This window comes from Toxotes jaculatrix, chromosome 3, assembly GCF_017976425.1.
Source record: "Toxotes jaculatrix isolate fToxJac2 chromosome 3, fToxJac2.pri, whole genome shotgun sequence".
NCBI classification, from domain to species: domain Eukaryota; kingdom Metazoa; phylum Chordata; class Actinopteri; family Toxotidae; genus Toxotes; species Toxotes jaculatrix.
The window spans coordinates 1,455,665-1,470,980 of NC_054396.1; the positions used below are offsets into that span (position 1 = coordinate 1,455,665).

The following is a 15,316-nucleotide window of genomic DNA, read 5'->3' on the forward strand; positions in this document are numbered from 1 at the left end:
GTCATCTCCCGTGCATCTGACATTTTGTCAACATTCCAGCTCTTTCCCTTCCAGCCATTGAAAAGACTGTCATTGCAAATCATGGAGGGGATTAATCGTTATGGTCAAGAATGGAAGACCATGGATGTGACAGACCTACATGCCTACATGGGGCATCTAATACTGGCTGGTGTGTACAGGTCCCAAGGTGAGGCTGCTTCTAGTCTGTGGAACAGACAGCAGCTTTGGTAAGGGCAGGACTGCAAAACAACATTTTTTTATGTAATGTTTTGTGTTCTAAGTGGTATATAGCAGTGAGGACAGCATTAAACGTTTATATTTGGGGCGCAGCAAGTTAAGAGTGCAGCTTTGGACTGGCCTTGACCAAGCGCAAAAAAACCCAAAAAACGGATATGGTGGTGGTGAAGGAGATGCGTCTCCCCTGCCTCTGCGACCATGGCTGTGGTGCCCCTGAGCAAGGCACCGTTCCCTGGGCGCCTCGTTAGGCAGCCCCCTGTCTAGTGCATGTGCATGCTTGTGTGTGTGTTTCGTTGGTGTGGGTAAAATGCAGAGAGTAATTTCCCCAGGAGAGATCAATAAAGTAAGATAGATAAATAGATAGATAGATAAATAAAAAAATAAATTCCAACTGTTCCAGAATGTTCATGCCATTTTCAAATTCAATCAAATATATTTAAATCATTATGGCTTTTATGTTTTAATGTTTTATGTAAAACAGGACATGATAATGTGTAATAATAGATGTTCTTCTCCAAAAAAGTAATGTTGTAAAACTAAAAAAAAAATACTCTCTCTCTGCTCTCTGAAACATTTATTAAGGATTAATCATACATGTATTAATGAGACGTAGGCTATTTAGACATTCTAAATAGATCTGCAGTTTAAAATTTGCTATAGACAGGAGAGAATATATGAGATATGAGAGAATTCCTGGTCTGGGTCAAAATTGACTGTGAAGGCATTAAATGTGAACAGTATGCAAGGGTTATGTAGCAAAATAAGGTGGAGTCATGCACATGCAGTTTCCAGGAGCAAAGTCCACTGAAGTTCATTAACAGCAAAAGTGAGGGAGTACAAAAGCAATTCAAACTTAAAAAAAAAAAAAAAATCTACAAATTGATATTTGACAGCATGCAGGGACAGATTCATGAGAGCAGAACGACTTTAGAGAGCGAGGAGGACGGAGCGCTGAGTGTGATCGATGTTTTCAGCCTCCAGAGGATCTGGGTCTTTGGGTTTGAGTGAGCAGAAGGGCTTAATTTGCTTTTCTACCTTCAAAGTAGCTGGGTCTCAGTCCTGGTAGTTTGTATAGCTGGCATGCAAACCAACTCTGCTACTGCCACTTAGTATTAACACTGCCAAGAGGCCCAGCTTTCTCTTGTCTGACATCGTTTCCCACATTTCTTAACACACAGTTACTCACAGAGGAAAAAGTGGATGATCCCCTGACATTCTGCTTTATAATAAGTGTGAAAAGCTAAATATCATCATTGCTGGTCGAGCTCCGAGACTCCAGCACTGGTCAGATGCAGAAAGGTTTTTAGGTTTTTTAAATCAAAGATCAAGATGTCTGTCTGTCTGGAAGAGAAGAATGAGATGAAAACACAAATGAGAAGAAGAAACTAGATACAAATACAGAGAACAGAGAAACAACCAAACACAGATAAACACAACAAAGTCCAGAAATGATCTGCAGAAAGATTAAATCATGGGATTATTTGATTTGTGATTAGAAAGAAAACACAGGAACGGTTGAGTATAAACACAGACATAACTAAGAGGATAGAAATACAAAAATCAAAGCATAGAATATCTCCATAAAATCACAACACAACAAATAAAAGCCAGAGTGTGGTCAGTCATGTCTTCATGATGACAATTATGAGACAAAAGACAAGAGATGGGTGTTCAGACAGGTTTTAAAGACATCAGTCCAGGAGGAAGACCTCCTCACAGCTGCATGTGTGGAACAGAGCAGTGTTTAAAGTCTAGGCTAGTTTTTAGCCTGTTTATCATATTTTCACTTCCTGAGTGGATGTGACGTTTTGCTAATTTCATTTCATGTGTCAGGTTTGCCGTACCAGCAGCTTCGTTACGCACAACACAACACACACACAACCAGCACTTCTAAAGGCACAGCTGCATGTTTAGCTAGTTCTATAGTGTAACATTTACTATTATTGTATAGTTCTGGTTTTGGTGGGTGGGGGTGGAGGGTGCGCAGCCTACATGCTCTCAGATAAATTGCTTAGTGTGTGCTGCACGGCGGTGGTCAGCACTGATAACAGTCTGCATCAGGACACATCTAAACATAGAAACAAGCAAACTGTAATTGCTGAGGCTGTTCCCAGCAGCTGCCTTTCAAAGGAGAATGCACATTAAATTCATTTGGTGTGTGTGTGTGTGTGTGTGTGTGTGTGTGTGTGTGTGTGTGTGTGTGTGTGTGTGTGTGTGTGTGTGTGTGTGTGTGTGGCAGTAGCTGGATGTGGAGGAGGGGAGGCCATCGTTCTCATTTCAAGGAAAACTGTTCCAGGACAGTATCAGTGACCTACAGACTGAGGGACTTGTCTTTGTGGTACAGGATGCATTTAAATGCTCTCATCATTCCAGGCTGTTGAGAGACCTGCAAATATAGATTGGATCACAGCTGATGTAAAAGTATAATCACATCAGTGTTTGGTAACACAGCAGCATGCTGGGAAATTAAATGTAGTGGAAAACAGAGAGAGAGAGAGAGAGAGAGAGAGAGAGAGACTTCAGCTGAATCCAAATGTCTGGACTTACAGACGGCCCTCACAAAAAAAAAAAAAAAAACTCAGCAGTTCCTACTCTGATGTGTCTAAAATATGCATCATATCAAGTCTGCGAGGCTGCTGAGCCATAGGGGGTAAAATGTGCTATGAGATTTTGAGCCTTTAATCCATCTAATAATATTTTTCTGAATGTTTCTGCACAGAATGTATATGTTTTTTTTGTTTGTTTTTTTTTTGTAAAATGCCCCACTATGTAAAAAATGTCTGATACATAAAAAAAAAAAACTTGTTTTAAAATAGCAAATATATTTTATTAGAAAAATAAAAAATGTAACCGTTTGCAAGTATCAGGATGCAAACCTCAGTCTCTGGTTTCCGTTGTATTCCCACAATCCACCCAGAAACCAGGCAGCACTTATCTTTTGCCTCAAAATGTAACTGCTTAAACAAATTAGTATTATATACACATACATAACACAGAGTTCAGCCTTTACTTTGGTGACTACAATGTTATCACTGACATGTAAGAAACAGTAGTTTTTTTATTTTCTGTTCAGACAAAGTTTTGCATTTATATAAAGTTTTACTGTATTTTGATCAGAACAAACTCTTTCTGGACCACAACATTTCAACATTTGTTTTCTGTGATTTTCAAAGTAAAATCCCCTGCTAGCATAAAATTTGGCCAAGCTACTTGTAACACAGGTTTGAAACAGCTCATAGAGAGAGTAACATAATTGTACTGCTGGACATTAAAAGCCTTCATGTTCAAACCGTTTCAGTGTAGAGTTTTCTAGGAATTCTCCAGGTCTGAAAAGCTGCATTTAAAAAAAAAAAAAAAAAAAATCCCTGATTTTCAAGGATGTGTGAAAAACCCTGTTGTACTTTCCTTTGAGAAAGTCTGAAATCGGTCACACACACAAGGAGAAATAAGCCTCTTAAAAGATATACGTAGACACACATGCATTATCACACGCACACACACACTCGCACACTTCAAAGCCAACTGGCAGCAAAGCTTCATGCCTTGGCAGCAACACAACTGTCATCCATCACTGCTAAAACAAATCCTTCAATCACTGTCAATCCAACATTTATTCTAGCCATCACAATACTAATTTATTTACATTGCTGATAAATTGATGTGTGTTTTTTTTTTGTTTGTTTGTTGTTTTGTTGTGTTTTGCTTTTTCCTTTTGTTGGGTTAAGCTGAAGCAGGTTGATAGATGGCTGGATGGGTGAAAGGAGGTGATTTGGTGATTTAAGGCCCAATTCTGGGTGCTAAAATTGGTTCCTGCCAGAGTAATACATCACAGGGAATTAAAAGGTGATTGTGGTGTGTAGTGTGTGCGTGTCTGTGTGTAACTGTGTGCACGCACTTCAGTGTGGCAATGAAGAAAAAGGGGAAATGGGTAGGTTTGATGGTGCCATGGTAACACACACACACACACACACAACAGATGGATTAGGATGTGGACGGGAAAAGGAATTGGAAGAAAAGGATAGAGGAGAGATACAGAGGACAGCTTCAAACTCTCATTGACCTTAGCCTGATTCAGGTTGCCCCAACACACTCGCAGACATACATACACACACATGTGCGCACATGAACACTCACACACACATACACATACACACACACACACACACACACACACACACACACACACACACACACACACACACACACCTCCTGTGTGTCTCCACAGCACTAAATGGTGAGTGATGGGGCACTTGTCTCATCATCATAGCTGCCATGTCAGACACAGCAGATAAGTGATATCCAGGAGAACAGGCCCAGTTTGGCTCAGATGTGGAAGTGAGAGGCCTCACTCTGATCTCAAAATCAGTGTCTGACGCCTCAAATAAAAAATAAATAAATAAATAAAAAAAACTTGGCATGGCAGCATCTATTCCATGATTTCATAAGCTTCTCCTGGTCTGAAACCTAAAAAAAGCTGATGTGTAAACTCTCAGCTCCTTATACGAATTGTAGCATTCATTCTACAACACAACACACACTGATAGTCTTGCTGTACTTGGGCTCTCTACAAGTGATCAGCAGTATGAGCTGTGCTCACCATAGGGTGTAGATCGACATTACAGGCCTGCAGCAGGAAGCTGGAAAGTGCTGAGACATATGAAAACCAAGACAACAAACTATGGATTTCAGTATAACACAAAAAAAGACACTGAAAATGATCTTTGAAAGACTCCAGCCGTCCTGAGGACAATCAGGTTCTACTCTAATTCCTTTACTTGCAAACTGAAACAAATTGGAAGATGAAACTGGTACAATTCATCTGCAACAAGAAATATTTTTGAGAGAAACTTCATGTCGCCCAGACGCTTTTCATCGATTTTATGAGAAACGTTTTTACTGTAAAATGTTCAGTGGCAAAGGATTTTTGTTGGGTTTTCTTCAACATCTGCTTTTGCAATTCATTATATTCTTGTAGCAACTGCAAAATCATTAAATGTTTGTCATGTTTATGCTCCTCAGCACTTGAGGATTGTGCTCTTGATTAAATATTTGAACACACAACCATCACATGAGCTTCATTCATATTAGTAATGAAAAAGAATCTGTGTCTGTGCCTTAAAAACACGTCTGCTTTAGGACAATGTACGTCATTTGCATGTCAAAGAGAAACACGAGGCGTTCAGATTATACCTGAAGCCTCAGCAAAAAGCTTGGATGAGCTACGATCTCCATTAAGAGATCATAAAAAAGCAAATAAAACTCTGCTTACGACAGCAAGAAAAAAAAACGCCTGCAGGGGCCCTGCATCTGAGACGACCTGTTTCTGATTAATACAGGTGATACTAATGGGAAGAAATATCGGTCTGTAGAAGATAAAAGGATAAATATGAGTTTATTTTTTTATTTGTTATGGGCAATAAAGTCCAATAAAGTTTAGCGAGACACAGATATATCTGCAGTCAGGGCAGTAAATAGTGTGGGTGGGGATGTGAGCATGAGCTAACAACAGAATCCCACGAATAAACAATTCTATACCCTTTTTGTTAATTAAAGTAATTTTTACATGTCATGCAGGTTATAAATAATTGCAATTTATTTCCTGAACACCTGCTCTCTAAAATCAGATGGACATTAAAGAGCTTTGTCGTTTTGCAGGTCAAAGTTCAATCAGACTGATTTCTGCACGAGGCAGATTGTGGAGGAATCGATTTCAGTTTACACTCCTCTCACCTTTCATCAGTAAAAAGTTTGGTCTGACAAAAATCCTCATCGCTCCTTCTCAACACCAACACTGTATTTTAGAAAATCCACCAACAGCAGGAGCTTAGCACGGAAGGAGGAGGCTGGAGTGGTGGAGGGAGCTGCACACCTGTATGAATAGGACTGGATATTACCACAGAAGCAGCAGCCACTGAGTGAGCCACTGCTGGTGAAGCATGAATGAAGCAGCTGATGCTAATCACCTAATTTAAGTGAGGTTTCAGTGCCCTGCCTATGACACGATGACACATTTTATATACTTTTTGATCTTATCATGTCTTAATAATCATCAGTAATTATTTCATTGGGCCTCACACAAAAATATTTTTGTCTGTCTCTGCCTTTGAGATTTGCCTTTCCAATGGATTCATTTTTGTATGTAGTACAAAAGTATATTTGTATATATATTTTTTTGACCAAGCCTCTGCTTCTGGTCTCTGTGCAAAACTCGGCAAAACACGTCCTAGACGTGTCTCTGTTCTGGACATACACACAAAGAAAAGTATATCAGTGATCTGACTTTCAGCAGAAAATCACATTATAATATTTCAAACGCTTCCTTTAAGACCTTCAAATAAGAACGTGTTTTCAGAATCGTATCATGGATCCACAAATATTTCCTAGCTGACAGTATTTTAGACGTATTATCAAGGTCAAAAAGAAAAATTTGCAAATTAAAATAGAGCCAACAGTGAATCAAAAGGCCTTCTAAAGAGAGACTGTACTGCACACAGAGAAGCAATTTCTCACACTCTATCAAACACACACACACACACTCACACAGTGTGTTTACAGGGATATAACACCCTGCCCCTCACTTCTGCAATGTTGTCACAGCCTCGTCATATGATGAATGACAAGTCTGGGAAATCTTTAGCTGAGATGATCTTGGCCAAATGAATTAATAATTTATGTTTGATGGAGTCTTTTTAATATTTCAGACATAATTAATAAGCGGGGGCATCGCTTCCCTTCAACACAGGAAATCACACTCAACGTCAACAGCAGATAAATGAGACAGAGCGTCCTGCCGCAGCCTGCTATCTCTCTCTCACACACACACACACAGTTTTCTACACACAGATACACATGCTCAGATGGATGAGACAGGAGGCCTAGGGCGTAGCCTGGCTTGCTATTAGTCAAGGAGCAAGAAATGAGCATACACACACACACACACACACAGACACGCGCACACACAAGTTTGCGAGTGATGTGCGGCATTACGGATGTGGAATAAAAAGAGACGGGGAGGAGGAGTGTACATCTAAGTCCCTATTAAGTTCAAATCCAACTCTCAGCTCATAGAAAATTAATTCACAAACGGGAGAGAACGACTCTCGTTCCCAATACACAGCAGCGCTGGATCTTCTCGGGCCGACATGCACACACGCAGCGCTGCGAGGGGAGGCATTAGATAAAGTACAACCCGCACGCACACACACGCAGTCCCCCGAGTGTATCGCTGTGTGTGGTGGCTGGATATTATCAGTGCATAGTGATGAAGAATGGTCCCAGAGTACACGCCGCTTGCTCTAAATAAACCATAATCAGAAATGCCAGCTTTTTCAGCTAATCCATTCTCCTCTGCCTGCAGCAAGGAGGTGCTGCTGTTTGAGGGGGAGGTTGGGTGACTGGGGCACGGGGGAGGCAGGCTAGTTGAGAATCTGACTGGACTGATTGCGCCTTCGCCCCCCAGGCACATGAACGTACAAGTGGCAACAAGTCCTCCAACCTAAACGACCACAGAGGAGACTCATCCCCTCCGTCTGATACGACTCACAGGACCGTTTCCTGAGTTAGCGAGCCCTACAGTGATAAACAATTAACCACGGTGGTTCCATATGAAGGTTCTGTCAGATTCCAGCCAGTGAACCAGGATACCAGTTGAACCAGTTAGGATGTTCAAGTATTTTTGGTCTACGCCCAATCAATTATCTTGCTTAATGAAGCTTTAAAATCGCAAACTAGTCTCTGCTGATTGGTGCAATTATTTTTAGTTACTTAGCTCAGCTTTGTGCAGCTACAATAACAGGTGGATTTAAGAGGGAAACACTGAAACTGAAGCAATGGCTGGAATTACTACTTTATATGGAGATGATGTTCGTGCATCGAAATATTAATAACTGTACAGTACTTTGTTATAGATTCAATTACAGTTTCACTTGGATATGATTAAAATACTGTTTATCAGTCCACACGTAAAATGTGACATTGTTCTTTTATACGCTCTTAATTTCAAAATTAAGAGCGTTTCTTAAAAAGAAAGAACTAAATCAAGTAAAATAAGTAAGTAAAGTAAAATTTGAAAATCAGTGATTGTAATGATGATGATGATGATGGTGCTAACACTCACCCAGTCACAGTGGTACAGAAAGATGCAGCAGTATAGAGCTGACAGTCTCCACATTAGTGGCCTCATTTGCTAACACTAATCATACTGATGTGTGAAAATTAATGTGCTAATGATTTATTGATGCTAAAATGTTAGCACCTTTAGCTGAGAGGATCAAATCAGCTGCCAACATTTCCACTAAATCACATCTCATGTTCACAAGGACTCCAATGCCAGCCAGGGCTGACCTTTTATATCTGCCAGAAACAACAACAACACGCACACACTCGGTCCAACTCATGCTACATATTTTCCACTGACTGATGACAACCTCAACAAAATCACTCAGTACAGTAAATGCAACTTCCTCATTTTTGTCTTTTGACGTTGACACAAACCACCTGAAACACACAATGGACCACAGAATCAAGAACTTTATTTTTCATTTGTACACGTACACTCAGTCTGGGCACATAGGAATTCTTGTGCGTTGCTCAGCAACAGAAAAGTCCAGGAGTTATCTTGGTGGACCATTTCACTTATACCTGGATCTGCTTAAAACTTCTCACGCCTGAACAGGGACTTGAACCCTGGACCCTCAGATTAAAAGTCTGATGCTCTACCGACTGAGCTATCCAGGCTCTCACAAGGCATTTGGCAAAACTAGTGACTAGTGACATGACATTGGCCACAACTCCACTCACAAATGAAAAGATGTGATTTCTTTTTCACATTATGTCTGATGATGTTTATCTGAAATGATGTGAATTTTTTTTTTTCAATAGATTACAGCTACATAATCTATCTAATATAGCCCAGGGAACTACAGTCCTATTTATGTAGTTCATTATGTGTGTGTGTGTGTGTGTGTGTGTGTGTGTGTGTGTGTGTGTGTGTGTGTGTGTGCATGTGTGTGAGTGTGCGTGGCGTCCTCTAGCAAAATAAACAACTCTCTCTGCCCTCCATGTCCGTCTGTCCATCCCAGCCACCACCAAAGGTCAGCGTCCTCTCGGAAAGAGAGGAAACGAGGTTAGAGCTGAACGAGGTGACAAGAAGAAGAGAGCAATGATGAGAAAATCATCATCAAAGAACAATAAATGACAGATGAGACTGAAATCTATTTTTATGACATAATGTAGATTTCCTTCCATATAAAAAGTGTTGAAAAAAATGCTGTTGTGCAATGCTGAAAGTTAGAAGCTGGTGGTGAGGAAAACAGAGCGTAAAGGAGAGTTAATGAGGGCCTTACATTCCACAGGTGACCACGCAATTTTTATATTACTGTGTGTCTGATGGATGTGGAAATAGGCAGCTGCTTGCATACATATTTCCTATATCAACTTTGTAAAATGAGTCAGTGTTCTGTTTACAGCTCGGCACACTGCCCCCAAATAGAAACAACATCACTGGATGCAGCTTTAAAGTTTGTTATGTGAAGACGGTTTGTTTCTGCCTGTTTGTTTTTCATTGATGTTTAACATTTAACTTTCTTTCTTTCTTTCTTTCTTTATTACTAATTCCATTTGTTTGCATACTTCCTTCCAATTTAACAGACAGGAGGACAGAGGACAGACAGGACAAAGTCATATTCTGTTACAGTGCAGGGATAATATCCAGTCCCATCTTTGATGCTACTTGGCATGTTCAGAAACAGCCTCTCAGCTTATTTATATCTTCTATGGCCTCTCTAACCAGTAGTTTTGATTTTTACTGGTGGAGACTGCTTTTCCCCATACGAACATCAAATTGTCTACACTTGCATAAGGGATTCACAGACACCATGCATGGACATGATGGGGACAAGACAAGAGACCGTGCTGAGCATTTGAAAGAGTACCTGTTGTTGACTCTCTTATTTAGACTTCTTTAAAAGTGACGCTCTGAATCCTGTTAGCCCCGTGGTTTATTTGGCTGAGATGTAAACAGGACTGCGGGAACTACTGCTGGAACCAGTAACAGTAACCAGTCACTGCAGCTGTCACCGAATCAACCAGGACTGATATCATATAACTTTGAAGTGATGTTAAGTCGCCTGTGTTCTTTGGATGTGAGTCAGATTTGATGTAATAAAGATATTTGTTTTTACTGAGAATAAATCTCTCTCTCTCTCTCTCTCTCTCTCTCTCTCTCTCTCTCTCTCTCTCTCTCTCTCCCTCTCTCTGATGGTTGTATAGCAGAGAAATGATGTCAACAGCAAAGATCTCATTGCCAGAAGCCCAGCAGCTCAATGTGACCTACATGCTTTATCTACACAAGATGCCTTTTACTCACCTCTCACTCTCATCTCTCTCTTTCGCTCTCACTCTCACCTTTCTCTCTCTCTCTCTCTCTCTCTCTCTCTCTCCCCCACCCCCAGCGAGGGGTCGCAGCATGAAGCAAAGAGATTACTCAAACAGGACAAAGTCATATTCAATTACAGCACAGGGATATTGGCTGTACAGTAAATTGAACAATTATGTGGCAGGGCTACAGTGGCAGATGTGCACAGGGCCCCATTTTAGTGGAGTGTGCTGTCAGCAGTGCTGGGTCATTCCATTACAGCTGCAGACTCGTCGCAGCATACTTATTAATCTACACACACACACACACACACACATGCACACACACAAGCAAGAGCTGGAAGACAGTGATAGAAAAAAAAAAAGACATGCAGAACAGATATTTATCTAACCATCTCTGCAGACCACGTGTTCCATTTACATTATGTTCCCCTTAATTAATGTAAATCCCTATTCAAGGGACTGAAAATAGTTATTTATTGAGGAGAAGAACACAATGATTACACAGAATACATTAGTTAAGCACCATACTTCAGGCCTGCTGTTTAAACTGCCTTCATGTCAAAAGCCCCTGATTTCTCACTTTGGAGGTGTTGAAAAAATGAAAGAAGCAGGGATCCTTTAGTGGGTACGTGTGATGGGTCTTTTCACGTATAAACCTTGTTCCAGGTATTAATATGTTCATCTTTTTGTTCAGGGCGACGCTGTTGCCTCACAGTAATAAGGTTCTGGATTCAAATCCACCAGTGAGGACCCTCCAGGTTCTCAAGCTTCCTTCCACAGTCCAAACACATGCAGATTAGGTTACTTAGTGACTCTAAATTGTCCACAGGTGTGAATGTGAGTGTGAATGGTTGTTTGTCTCTATATGTCAGCCCTGTGATAGACTGGAGAGCTGGTCAGGGTGTACCCCTCACTAAACACAGTTCCTACACACACATTCCCAGATTCATGCATGTACTCAGACACCAAGTATTCATTTCAGTTATTTGTTCAGTGGATCTTTTGAATGTGCTAATAAGCTAAAAATGGATCCTGTTCAGTTAATTGATGCATTAGTCTCACTGATTTTCAGCAGACTTTTTTTTTTTGTGTGTGCTGTGCTTGTTGGTTTGTTTCTGGAGGCGTGTCCATGAGAGTGTTTGACAAGGACCTGGTGTGTTCAATCAGCCCTGCTGGGGCAAACCAAACACACTGAGGAGAGGGGGGAGGTTGGAAAGGACTGGAGTGATGTTTGGTTTATTGTTATTTTGTTTTGGGGTGTGATAAAGTAATAATACTCATACAGACTTTCTGGAGAACTGTGTAAAGGAAACGATTAACTACTGTACATAATGTAAATACATAGCAGCCCTTCTTCCCCTTCTCACCCCTTTTCTATTCACAGTGGTTGGTGTTGGTGTCTTTATATGCTGGGTGGATGGCAGGTGGTGGTGGGTCCTGTGTGCGGAGAGATGGAGTCCATGTCTTGCTCCACTCTGCTGTGTATCTGTTTGTAATGTATAATGAGAACTTCAGTCTTAGTCGAAGATCAGTTCTACGAGACGTAGGTTGTCCATGGAGAGCTAAGAGCTCAAAAGCTTGACAGAACATTCTGAATTAACTGCAGTTTTCTGTTGTAGTTAATGAGAAGACAATGAGAGGACTCTAAAATACCAGTAATTAAGTATTTCAGCACATCCCAGAGTTAGAAAACTTAACTACTGGTTTTACAATGGGGGGAAATAACAATCTGTGACAGAATTCAGATGTAGGTCAGAATCAGAAGTCAGTCAGAATTAAACACATCCCAATCAATTAAAACATCCTCACTTGCCGTCAACGTGTCTTCACCCCTTTCATTCTTATTTTCACATTGTCTCATTGGTGTTCACCCCCCTGTCAGGCTTCCTTCCCCATGTTCTCACCTAATGTTTCACAGTGGCACGCTGCCAGTGAATTTATTAGCACACACGGAGGAAACAAAGACGAGACAGAGGGTGGGACCAAGAAAGTGAAGAAGAGAATGAGAATTAATAGAATTTCTATCTACAGTGGGGGGTGGTGTCTACGTACAGATCCATCCATGACTTAGGTCAAAGTTTCCTAAGCAGGTTGATTTAGTAAACTGCAAACTTAAGGATGGAAAGTAGATGATGTAAATTGACTTTAATTAGCCTAAATAAAGATGTGACTGGTATTTGGACTGTGGAAAGGATTGTTCTCCAATGAGGAAGTGAAAATTAAGTGAAATCCAAAAGTGTCTGAGCAGCAGCAAATGAGGGTTTCACACACACACACACACACAGACCCTGACAGTGACAGGAAAAGATGGAGTCACCATGCAAATTTTATTCTGCTTTACAACAATGCATTTTAGGGATATATGAGCCTGTCTTGATTCTGTTTTTGAAACATATCAGACAGAACACGTATTGTTCAAATCTCTTATTTGACAGTCACATTAAATCTATCGACTTTGTAAGTGAAACTACAAAAGGAATCAGTATTTTGAACAGGCGGAACTGCACATAACAGAAAACTTTTCTTTGCACAGTCTCAGTGCTGACACTGGTGTGAGGCGGGGCATGAACACATACCTTCTTTTCATGCATTTCTTAACTTGAGCTTCTGTTTGTCGTCTGTTTTACTGTGTAACTTCAGTGCAACATTTCTGATGCTCTGGGACAGCACTGCTGTCGCTTGGGGGATGAATTTTCTTCATCTGTATCAAAGATTTCTCACCATATTGTAATTCATTTGATGATATAATGGCAGTTAAGCATAATGCTATGCTAAAGGCCTCAGCGTAATTACATAAAGAGCTTGTTGGATCATTTACATTTTCCAAAACAAAGAATCTGACTGTCACGCCCACTTTAAAATGATAATGTACGTCTGATCATGTCACATGATCAAAAGCTGCAGAAAAGCTACTAAAGTGTTGAACCAGTGCAGATGCCGTTCTTCTCTTACTGAACATGTGTGTCTGTTGTTTGTCTACAAACGTACACATCACTGTAGAGTGACGTAGATTCTTCCTGCCCTCATTAACCGAGAAGCATGGCAAACAAAAACGATTTCTGAAAATACTTTAGCTGATTAACACATTCAAAAGAATAAGTGTGTAGGAACTGAGCACCTGTTTAATGAGGGGTTGTCTGAAGCTCCATCACAATTACTATAACAGTGTGTTCTTAAGAAGTTATAATTTTGATCCCAATGTATGATAATGTGAAGTTATCGAAGGACAAAGACTATAAAATAAAACTGCTGAACAAACCTGTTGCTGGAGGACATTTCATGACGACACAGTTTCCGGATGATAAAGTCACAAAAGTTAAATTTGTTCTTCATTCTCTCAGTCACTCATCTGATCACAGCATCCACCCAGGTCAGCTGTGTCCCTCTGTCCTCATACCTGTTCAGGGGTTTCTGTGTCACTTATTTTTCTCATTCCACGCACCTTAATACGGCACCTCCTTTTAGTTCCAGTCACAGAAGCTCAATTTTCCACACTTTTGTCATATTTATCAGTTCATCTCCATTTCTGTATCCCCCCCTGCCTCTTCCTCTCCGTCTCCCACCAAAACACATTTCTGTTCTAAATCTCCATCCGTGTCGCTGGTGTTGCCATCACCACTGAACTCTGCCTCCCTCCTCGGAAAACAACACGCATCAAAATACTTCACATGGCCTGAGACGTCAGAGAGCTCTGCTTTTGCAGACTGAGTCCTGAAGATGTCTGGAGGTGCAAAGTGGGCCAACACACTAAACAGTGCATTATGGGACATTACTGTCCCTCCATTCTAAAAAAAAAAAAAAAATCCCTACTTCTTACAATGTTTTACCCATATCCTTTTTTTTTTTATATTAAATGTTTAATTTATTTTGATTCACGAAGCTCCAAAAGCAGCAATTCCCCTCTGAGCCTCTGAGCTGCTGTGATTTTATGAGCTGGTACAATCACTATTGTCCTGAATCCCTTTCTGTTTAAAACTTGATTCATTCAGTCTTACTTTTCTCCTGTTTATAAAATGAGTTTATTTCTGAGAGTTTCAGTATTTGCGAGCTTGAAACTAGGCCATACAGGCCTCTGGAAACTGGGAACATTTTAAAGAACCTTTATTCTAGTCCCTGTGGTGTGTGTGCGTGTGGCCCTGATGATCAGGAGGAAGACTCCAAAGAATTACAGTTAATAGATACAAGCATCTCTTTATTCTATTGTACCAAAGAGCCGGGACATCTTGTATATCATTATGGAAACGACTGATTTTATGTGTCATGGAAATCTGAATTTATCACTGCACGAAAACTTTCACAAATGAATTTACAGTGGGAAAAGTACAAGTGACCAGAGGCTACATAGCTGCTAACATAGCTCCATCAGTTTTCATGTTTCACTGGGCATCTAATTTGTAAATTGTTTTTTCATTCTACAATGCTTAAGGATACTCTGCCTTCCCTTGTACCCCAACAAGAAAGTGGATTCATAATTATGCTAACATACCATGTGCTCATTTGGCAGTAAATTAACATACAAGTTTACTATCTCAACTTCTCAGGCTTGGGTTCAGGGCCCAAAGTGAAGTTGGGCTTACAGCAAATGGAAGTGTTCTCTGGTTTGAAACGTGTCTATTTCAATAGAACCAATTTGTAGCTGCCGTGGCCGTTTTCAAACAAGAACATAAAACACTGTTTCGCCCCAAATTCACATGATAAATTT

The 15,316-nt window shown here is 40.5% G+C and overlaps 1 protein-coding gene and 1 non-coding gene across 2 annotated transcripts in view; both read right to left on the reverse strand.

Annotated features, from left to right (window-relative positions):
- The window catches only part of LOC121179227 (receptor-type tyrosine-protein phosphatase gamma-like), a 322,725-nt gene that overhangs the window by 219,826 nt on the left and 87,583 nt on the right, over positions 1–15,316 (reverse strand). The gene's annotated exons all lie outside the window — the stretch shown is intronic.
- On the reverse strand, positions 8,901–8,973 carry trnak-uuu. Its single transcript has one exon. It is a non-coding gene; the product is annotated as a tRNA-Lys (tRNA).